The sequence below is a fragment of the Furipterus horrens genome, unplaced genomic scaffold (genome assembly GCF_987537825.1).
Source record: "Furipterus horrens unplaced genomic scaffold, mFurHor1.1.pri manual_scaffold_2, whole genome shotgun sequence".
In the NCBI taxonomy this organism is placed as follows: Eukaryota; Metazoa; Chordata; class Mammalia; order Chiroptera; family Furipteridae; genus Furipterus; species Furipterus horrens.
In genome coordinates, this window is record NW_028327172.1 from 166,105,388 (window position 1) to 166,116,437 (window position 11,050).

Consider the following 11,050-nt stretch of genomic DNA (forward strand, 5'->3'; position numbering starts at 1 on the left):
ATAGTGTTTGATGCCATTCATATACAATTCTTAAAAAATGCAAGCTATTGTATAATGACAGAAAGCAGATCAATGGCTGCCTGGGAACAGGGTATCTGGGGCACAGGGTTAAGGAAGGGGTAGGAGGCATGATTACAAAAGGGCACAAGAAAAATTGGGGGGGAATGATGAATATGTTTGTTATATTCATTATGGTGTGGTTGCAAGGGTGAATATGTATGTCAAAATTAATCAAATTGAACACTTTAAAAATGTGCAGTTTATTATACGGTGAGTTATACATCAATACAACTGTTTTATAAAAAAAGAAAAAATTATATTCAAACTCAGGAGGATTATAACCAAAGTTGGGTCAAGCAGGTTAATCCTTGCTCTTCTCTTTTAGGCTTAGTGATATCTCCTCACTGATTCTACTGCCTGCTAGTATGGAGTGTGTCAGTTCCTAACTCTAGAAGCTCTATGAGCTTTATTTGAAGTCATTTGTATGATTAGGCTGGAGAAATACATGATAATGTCTACTATCATTTAAAACAAATTAATTTCCCATTTCATTTATTTGGTCATAATTCTCAATCTGGGACCTGCTGCAAATGACCTTAGGAAGGGTAACAAACAAGATATCATAAGAAATGCAGGCTAAAATTCTTCAAACTCAGTATCTCATTCTCACGCCTTCAATATTATACTTCTGTGATTATCAGGTTTACTTTTTCTCATATCTTTGCCTTTATGTCTCATTTTCATAATTTAAATCATGTGATATTGATAAATTACAGTACTTTGCCCCAAGACTATCAAAGAAGATTCTGTATATTCTATTATAAAATTAGCTAATTAATAATTTCTCTACATTGCCAATAAGCAGAACTACATGGTTAAATTATGATGATGGGTTCTCATTGCATGCATATTATAAAACAGCAAGTCATCATTTAATGTCAGGCACATGTGTGAGTGAGAGAGCAGAAGCTTAAACACTGACTGGGAAAATGAAAGCACCTAATTCAGATACTATTTTCCAAAGATGCCATTTGTGAATTAAAATAAGTCAGTCATATCTGAGAGGGGAGAGGAAGAGTAAGGAAAGAGAGAGAAGAAACAAAAAACGCCATGGAAGGGAAGGAATGTTAAAGGTAGGCAAAGAGAAATAAGCTGTATTATTAAATCTAATTAAAGGCATCCTGTGTGATATCCATGCAGAAACATCACTAAGCAGCTAAATCACTCTGTCTTAGTTCTAGAGGTGGCAACCATACACATCAGACTCAGGGGGAAAAGCATCTTCTCCCCCTCACCCCATAAAGAATTCTAAACTGTTATCTGTTTTCCCTTATTTCTAGTGCTTATACAGTATTATCATTTTTATGTTAATACCCACATTCTCACAGGAAAGCTATTGTTTCGTTCACTGGTAAGCCCTTGTTCTCATTGCATAAGTATAAATATTACATTAAACAATCTCCATTTAGGTGGAACATTATGCACCAATTCTATGACAGATATGGAAAATTTGTTTCCTATGCCTTATTAAAAAAATCATATGAACTAATAAGATCCCCTAGGGTAATCTTCTAGCAAAGTCTAGAGTAAATACAATATCATCTCAACCACCTACTTTAATGCCCCACTTAAATGACAGCTCTACAGTCTATTCTGATTGTTTCAATCAAAACAAAATGAATAAACTTAATATTTAAATATTCCCCCATAGTTTCCATCAACAAGCTTTACAGCCCTATTTATTTGAGCCTGGAGAAGTTGCATGTGATCCTCATCCTCTATGTGTTTAGCATACATTACAGTTCATTATCATATCAGTCTTCAACAAACTGGTTTATTTTACAAAAAGAAAAAAAGAAGGCCTTGACCTTTGGCAGATAAAAAATTAGAGCATGACAAGACTGTGTTAATAATCTTCTATTAAACTACATATGAAATTCAGTTCATTGTAAACAATTCATAAATCTTTCTTATATTCAGTTATTAAAGTATGTTTTTCTAGTGTCAGGAGAAACCCAAGTGTGGAAAACATTTACAAAGCCAAAAACAGTAAGGAGACACTTGGTATACATCTATACTAGTAGCTTTGAAAGAAAGCTAGGCAAAAACCTGGACAAAAATATTCTAGTGTTTAGTAGATTTCACATATATATGAAATTGTATGGTACTTGTCTTTTTCTGACTGACTTATTTCACTTAGCATAATGAACAAAATAGAAACAGACTCATAGATGCAGAGAACAGAATGACAGATGTTAGAGGGGAGGGGTGCTGGAATACCAGGTGAAAAAGATGAAGGGATTAAGGTGAAAAACCCAAACTCATAGATACAGACAACAGTATGGTGATCACCAGAGGGAAAGGAGGGTGGGGTGGGGGGTAGAAGAGAGTAAAGGGGGATAAATGGTGATGGATGGAGACTTGATCTGAGGTGGTGAACACACAATATTACAATATACAGATGATGTGCTATTGAATTGCACACCTGAAAGCTATGTAATTTTATTAACCCATGTCAACCCAGTAAATTCCTTAAAATATTTAAAAATGTTCTAGTGATTGCAAACAAGGCTGATAATGATTGCCTAGCTTTTTCCCTGAAAGAAAGCAGGCAACCTGTTTAATTGCACCTCCCTTTTCCCACCTTTATATAGCCTTAGAAACGTGACCAGAGCAGGGGCGTAGGGAATGAATAGACACCCTGTGATTAGAGTCACTCTCTCCTTCTCTCCCCTCAACTACATTTTACTTCTCAACTCTGTTTCAAACAGGCCATAGATATCTACCATTAGCTCAGTTTCACAGTTGAGAACATTGAGAAAAAGAACAAGAAAAGGACCTTCCAATCCAAAAAGGGTATAGCTTTAGAATTTCAGAGATGATTCATCTGGGGAGTATTATTACTTGAATAGAATTTAGTATTGTCAGAAAACAATGTCCTAAAAGAAAACTCCAAGGCTACTTGCATAATGCCAGGAGAGCCTGGAGCTGAATAGGGCTTAAGAGATCATCTAGCCCCACACTATCAAAGCAGTGCAAAATTTAAATCACTTACTAGATGTTATAAAGATATGTTAGAAATAAGAAGAAAATGAAAGTTTTTATATTCTAATGTTTATTTAGCTTCACTCAACTGATAGGGCTTTTCTCAGACTTGTCTACCTCAAACAACTGTTGACTTTTACAAGGTGAAAATAAAGGTGATAATAACTTATGAATTTCTTATGAAAGTTAAGAATTATGTCTTGGCCAACAAATATTTGGTGCACACTCAAATACTCATACACACATACAATTTTTATGGCCACCTAAGTCAGACACATTCTGGAAGATTCTTTTTTTTTTAAATTTGTTTGTTTGTTTATTTATTTATCTATTTATTTGTAGAGAGAGGGGAAAGGAGAAAGAGAAGGAGAGAAACATCACTATGTGGTTGCCTCTCACCTGCGCCCCCAACTGGGGACCTGACATGAAACCTAGTCATGTGCCTGACTGGGAATCAAACCAGTGACACTTGCCTCGCAGGCGAGTCCACTGATCCACAGCATCTGGGGCTTGGAAGATTCTTAACTATAATAAAATCATTATCTAGTCTCCAGTGCTCTTTGTTATTCCTGAAAAAAAAAATGTTTATAGATTCTAAGGGGAGCCATTTCCTTAGTCATAAAAAATGCCAGGAATTTGGGGGTAAACTGGTAGATGTACCATTCTTTTCTAGATACAAAGCTTGCCACTCCCCTCTAAAACATTGATATCCTTTGAGACTTAGCTACTGCATTTCTTCATATCAGGGAGAGAGGCAAATTTCTTCCCTCTCCTCCTTCCCTTCCTTATCCTCTACTTTGCCTTTTTCTTTTCCCTGAAACAAACCCATAGAGTCATATCACATGGTATTTATTACTGATATTCACCAACATCAAAAGGACAGTTATCTGTTTAGTATCCTGCAGATAAGCATCCACTAAAAAGTGGCATTGGCAATTGGGCACTCACTGCCTACCACACACCAAGCAGGGGCATGCTAAGTATCTTGTGTGTTGTTCTATAGGGAAGAATGACATTCATTACAACTGTATAAAAAATGAATTATGTACTAAGTGCTTGCCCTGGTAAGTAGTTGGACCATCTTTTATCTGCCTTTCATTCGTCCCCTCAGCCTCTACCCTTCAGCTCTATCGCTGTCAGTACTTTGACTGCTTATCTGTACGTTCCTCTCCCATTTGTTTCTGTGAGTTCACTGCAGTTTCAACGTCTCCTTCCAGCCCCAGGGTATATTATGAGACATTTACTTTTCATTTTCCAGATCTTAGAGACTACTGTAAGAAGAGAAGCTAAGATTTAAACAGATAAAGCTTTAAACTTAAAACAGATTTTCAATGAATTTGGGCTAGAAATTAGAGATCATATAGGCCAGGTCCCTTATTTTAAATATTTAGAAAGTGAGGTTCAGGAGAGGTGATGGCCCATGGTCTCAGGGCTACCTTGTGCCTAGAAATACTGGGAAGAGCACCTAGGACAACTTTCTTCTCTTCCATATCCCAAATATTCTTTGAAGATTTTAATTTTAAGAATAAAAACTGTTGCTTTTCTCTAAAATCAGATTTACAGATAATTAGAAATGCAGTGGTAATTGCACAGAATTTTCCCTTAAACCTTCAAAATTATTTTAAGTGCTGTGGAATTATCTTAGGGGAACTGAATTTAAGAGGTTTCCTCTCTTTGCTCCTCTCTCTGAATTCACTCTCTTTTAGTTCAGGCATCACCATGATCTCCTGATAACAATGTCCAGTATAGTAACATAAAGTAACTTTTCCTGTCCCATGTCCTTAATTTATCCTCTACATTTCTACCGTGGGTCTCCCTCTCTTCCTATTATCTCCCCTTTCCATCTTTGTTTCTCTGATTTTAACATAATTTGAGTTTTTTTAGTGCCCTATATCTGGCTTGGAACCCCCAACCCTCTGAGTCCCAGGAGGAAGACCCCTAGGTCTCAGGTGCAGGAGCTGTTCAGAGGCACTGAGGGAAAGGAGTTGCCAATCTCCAGCTCCTCGTTCTCCCAAAACCCTCCTGGTTGTTCCTCCGAACATTTCTTGAGTATATTCTTCCTCTAGGAGCTTTTCATCATCAGAGAGTATCTATGGATTCTGACCTTCTGATGTTGGCACATGGGTTCTTAATAACTGCAGATATGCATGGTCAAGGCTACAGTTCGAGCCCCCCTGTGGGCTAGTGTCCCCAGGGTCTGCTGCCACATTGTTCATCTGCTGCTCATGCTTGATTTTCAGCCATGTTTCCCTTTTGGCGTCTCCAAAGATAAGAGTGTATTCTGACATTTCAACCCACTCATTCCAGAGATGTTCTGGTGGTTTGGGAGCGGCATGGAAAAAGGAGAGTCATCCTCCTGTCTGGGCATGTGGACAGACCAGCTTTGGTGCAGTGCCTGACTCAGACTGGAACTTGCAGACCTCTGCTCAGTGCAGCTGGTGGCTCTGAGCCTGAGGGGCCATGTGGCAACCTCTGCTGCCAACAGGGTTCCTTGGGCACCTCTCTGACAGTTCAGGCCCTACACAACCACACCTATCCTATAACACCAGAAAGTTGATCATTTTACCTTGCTGCTTTAAAGCATGTGCTAATTTCACCATTTCCCAGATAAGCTAATCACCATGCTATTTAAGATCTGAATACTATAGTATGCCTTCAACTTATTCTTCTAGGTTAACTTCATCAACCATCACCACCAGTGATATGCATTGATATGAAAGTATGGCTGATTATGAACAATCAGGGAATAATGAAAGAGAGAGACTATATGATCCATGGTAAGATTCTCATTACAATGTCCCCAAAGAAGTCTTAGGATTTAGGGTTCATCTTACTAATTCAATTATTCTTATCATCTTTTCTAGGAAAACATATCCTAATAATAAAGAACTTGCAATTTCTATGCTAAAATATATTGTCTAAAGCTAGTTAGTTTGTCTTTAAATATGATATATTATTCATAAAGCAATAGTTACAAATTTCAGTTTCTTTGCATAATAAACTTGAAATAATATGCATTTAAGTTTCCAGAATCTTTAGGACTCTGAAGATAGATATTTTTTCCCCAACAGAGAGTGTTAAAACCTTCTCTCTGACATTTGTCTGTTCCCTTCCTCGTATCTCCTGAAAAAATGAGCATGACCCCAACTGTGGATCTGAAATTGTTGCTTTGTAAAGATATCCAACTGTTCCTTTTATGTATTTCTAGTCATATCTGACTGGGTTTAGGATGTCCAAACACATTTCTGTTACTGTCAACACTACAGAGCCAAGAACTCTTTGGACAAGTACACTGCATTATAAGCCACTGCCTTATGTGTCCTCAAAAGAATTGCCCTTGTCTGGATTCAGAACCTTTATTACTAGAGAGAATGTGGAATACTCTGCAGGGAAAAAATATATTAGGTATTTGACCTGCTATCAAAATAAATTTTAAAGATGAATACTAGGCAACAGAAAACAAAGCATCAAATGTTCAACAAATGTGGCATTGTAAACTTGACTTTTCCTAATGGTCTGGTATTTCAGAGGTTATTATTTTCATGAATGTTTTAAATAGAATATGTAAACTATATGAAAAGACATAATTCCTGTTATTATCCTCTAGGGTATAATCCTAGGGCTGATTAAAAACAATGCAACAGAAAAATTTGTTGAGGGGGAAGTTCTGTTCTATGTTGAATTATAACTCGCTTCTGAGTTGCTAATGCTTAAAGCAGAAATATTGTAAAAGTACATTTTTGATAAGTACTTCTATTTTCACAAATAAACTATTTTACAGCTTTTTCTAATAAATCCAAATAACTACAGGATAGAAAACCTGAAATAATGTTATGTCCTCCTGAGATTCATTCATTCAGTTGTCATAATTTATTGAGTAACCAGTATGTACCAGGTTTGTGTCAGCTTGGCTGTGGAAATACAAATATAAATAAGTGCTTTACTTTTGAAGAATATACTCTTTTGTAGCATAGGCAAACAAATGTAAAAATATGGTTGCTGTACTCCATGCCCCCAAGCCATATCACAGTGGGGATAACACCAAAGGTAAGATAATAATAAATGTGTTTTCTTGAAAGTTATCTTGTGAAATGCCATCTCCCCAGCCCTTAGTCTTCAGTCAGTGTGGTGGGTTGTTTCAAACTTCACATTGAGTTCATTATCTTAGAGCAAAAGCAAAGAGGAGTGTTCCATTCACAAGACTGTCATTTGCTTTGCTCATCGTTCTTAACACAATCTTGCTTGTATCCTTTCCTCTGCAGGCAAGTAGTCTCTGCACCATCTGAAACTAAAACAACCTCTAGGTTTCTTATTCTGTTCACATTCAAAAAACCACTTTAAAATATTCATACCAGAGCCCCATCACCATAAATTCTGATTTAATTATTTGCCCCCACACCCATTTAAAAAATATATTTATATGGAAGTGAGATTTGAGAATTGCAGCGAGGTTCGAGAACTGCAATCCTAAGTGACTCTCCACTACAATGAATTCTTCGACTCAACCAACCAAACCAGGGTATGAACAACAAAACATTTGAGTTACAAATTATTGAAAGGACTTCTGAGTCTGGCTTGGCCTTTTCATCCCTTGCTTTTGGGTTCTGAAATTACTTCTCAGCAGCTCAGGAAAGAGACTGAGGCTAGAATCTTGACCATCTTTCATGTCTACTAAAATGAAAGGCAGTTTCTCTATCTTGTCACAGTTTCCAGGACTAGATAGGAACAGTCCATTCCAAGGAGATATAAGAGCACTTGCACAGTTACATGAGCAAATTAATTCAGGTTTGGCTACATCTGAGTTTGAATTCTATCATATGCATTTCAAAAGACTCCTAGTCAATAAAGCTCCTGCCTAGGCTGAAATTTGGGCTGCTTGTTCAGTATTTCCATAAAAAGTTTTATACCCCTCTAGGAATAATTGATAAGTTACACCTTAATTATGTGTTTGTCTCTTTTGTCTACTAGACTATAAGCTTCTTTAAGGTAGGAGCTCTCTTCTTCCTTTTTTCCTCTTTGTTTTCCTGTAGTAGAGTTTGGCAGGGAATAGGTGTTCAGTTAAAAAACAAAACAAAATTTGATGGATGAATGAGTAAAAAAAAACAAATATTTTCCTCTTATTTGAAGTTTTTATAGTCTTTCTTTATTCTTTCTCCAACAGAAATAATATCCAGAACTCTAAAATGGCTACAAAGAAACTCTGTTTTAATTAAAATTTAAAAATAATGTTAATATTGCTCAGCACATCTACCGTGGATCTCAAACACCACTTAGCAGGCTCATCTTCCTATGGCCCTTCTTACCAAATTCTAGAACTGTATGTCTGTCAAAAAGTTGGCAGTATTTTAAGTCAGATGTAAAACATAGTAAAAAAAAAAGTGTAAACCTACAATTCTAAAGACATTAAATTTTATCCACTGTAAATACTGAATCTTTGGACAAACTGTACCTTTCACTGAATAAGTTTTCTATCTGTCTTTCTTGATTTAAGGCTAAAGAGTCAATAAACTTATTCAACTATGGCCAGCTGTAGAACAGAAGGAAGTTCATGATATAATTTTGTTTTATCTGTACTTATGTTTGTCTGCATTTCTTTCTTTCCAAATGTAGCACATTTTCTTAATGACACACTTTGTGATTATACTAAAGAACCACTATGTATAAAATATCACATTTGGAAAAATCAACATTACCTAATAGAACTGGAGCTACTGAACAGTGGGACATTAGCAAGGGTCTTGTCTGCAATTTAAAATCTCATAGTATAAATCTTCTTATTATATAAACTAGTAAAAATATTTCCACGTGTCTGAATGTGTCATCACTCTCCTGAGGCAACCATGACAAGCTTCCAGAATACCAGCTGTAGTTATATGTGATGTGAACAATGAATTTGAAAAAATAGGAAAGCTTTTAAGACCACTCAAAGTTACTTCAATTGACTAGAAAATTCTTAATAGCATTAGTCAATTTTAAGGTTAACTAGGACTTCTTACTTTTATCAATTACACATTAAATTTATTCTGAACTTGCACATTAGGCCCTTTTCAAAAAGTTAGACTGAAAACAAATATTCTCTTATAATAACTTTAATCTCAAGTAAAAGATGCATATACCAGCTGGCCACTATTTTCATTAAGATTGCTTTATTAAAAGTGATAGAATAACAAATGTTTTTGAAGTCTTTTTCTGTAGTTTTCTTTTTTTTTAAACAAAGCAATGTACTGGATTACTTTTATAATTAGGCAAAAATCTAGCAAAAAATTGATAGAAACAATTACATATTACAAACTTTGGGTATGGGAGAAAGACAAGGAGATTAGACTAGAACCATCCCAACAGATTAAATCCTGAACATGATCCTGCTGCAGTGTTCTCTAGCTGTTCAGTCAATGGTGTCACTACCCAGTCAGGGAATCCAGAAATCTGACAATCCTGTTTGACATCTCCCTCCCTCTCACCAGATACCTCATTGCTGTCTAGACCATATCCATATTTTCATAAAATCCTGCCAATCTTAATTCATAAACATTTCTTAAATCCATTCACATTTGTATAGCTCTGCTACCAATACCCTAGTTGTAACTACCACTGTTTCTCCTCAGAAATTTTATTTTAATAGCAGTGTTGTGGTTCATCTTCTCCAGACTATTCTTGGCTCTAAAACCAGAGTGCTTTGCATGTTAAAAATGCAATCTTAATCGTGTCTTTTGTATTCTTTTCACTATTCTTAGGATAAATACCAAAACCTTCAACACAACCCTCAGACCTAGACATGGTCTGGTCCTGCTTCAACTCTCACTTAGTGCCCCCTCATTTCTCTGTGTTCTAGACACAGCAACTTCCTTTAATTTCTGGAACATGGCATTTGTCTATAGTGTTTAATCATGTGCTTGAACCCATGTCTAGCACAGCACAGGACACAGCATAGTAGGCAATAAATACCTTGGTGAATGTGCAGGATAAATGAATGAATGCATAAATGAATAAAGTATATTTCAGGATAATGTCATACTAGGTGGATATGTAATATTAGGACTCTTGCTGTCATGCAAAATACACATTTTAGCTTCTTTTTTTCATAAATAAGCCACTAGTCAGCACCTTTGCATGATGTGTAAACTCAAGTTAAAACTCAAAGCAATAGTTCCAGATTTCCATTACAAGAGATGGTCATCTGCACTACTATTAGGAATACAAAGGCTACTTTATTTATCAAATGCATTAATTTAAATATCACTCATTCATAGGTTTCATCCATAGAAAATATATTGAAGATGTTAAGTAATAAATTTACACACACAGAAAAACTTACATTTTGACTGAGAAAGGCACAGATGCATTTGAGCATAAAAATAACTTTGATAGCAATTCCTTTGAAAGAATACAGTTTTAAAATAAATATGTGCTTTGTGCTGTTTTCTGAATGGGATTGCTGAATTGATTCTGAACTGGGAGACACAGTGAAATCTGATCAATCTATCCCATGATGCCATTGATAGAAAATTATGTGGTGGAAGGGAAATTAGGGGAAGATTAAAATAGACTATGAAAAACACAATGAAATAAGGATTTAATATCTCTTAATCCTTATAACAACCTGGAGGGTTATGTGCTCTTACATTAGTTCTCCCTTACCCCAGGGGTGCCAAGAGAGACTCGCAGTGAATGTCTGAAACCACAGATAGCACCAAATTCCATACACTATGTTTTGTCCTACACATACATACCTTTTCATTTAGAGAAAGCACTTCACCCTTCTCTTCGGCATATCTGAATAGCCAACAACATTACTCTTGCACTTTGGGGCCAATATGAAGTAAAATAAGGGTTACTTGAACATAAGCACTGTGATACCACAGTAGATCTGATAACCAAGGTGGCTACTAAGTGACTAACATGCAGGGAGTGTGTACAATGTAGATACACCGCAAAAAGAAAGGGATGGTTCACATCCTGGGGGAGAGGGAACAGGATGGCATGAGATATCATCTTGATACTCAGA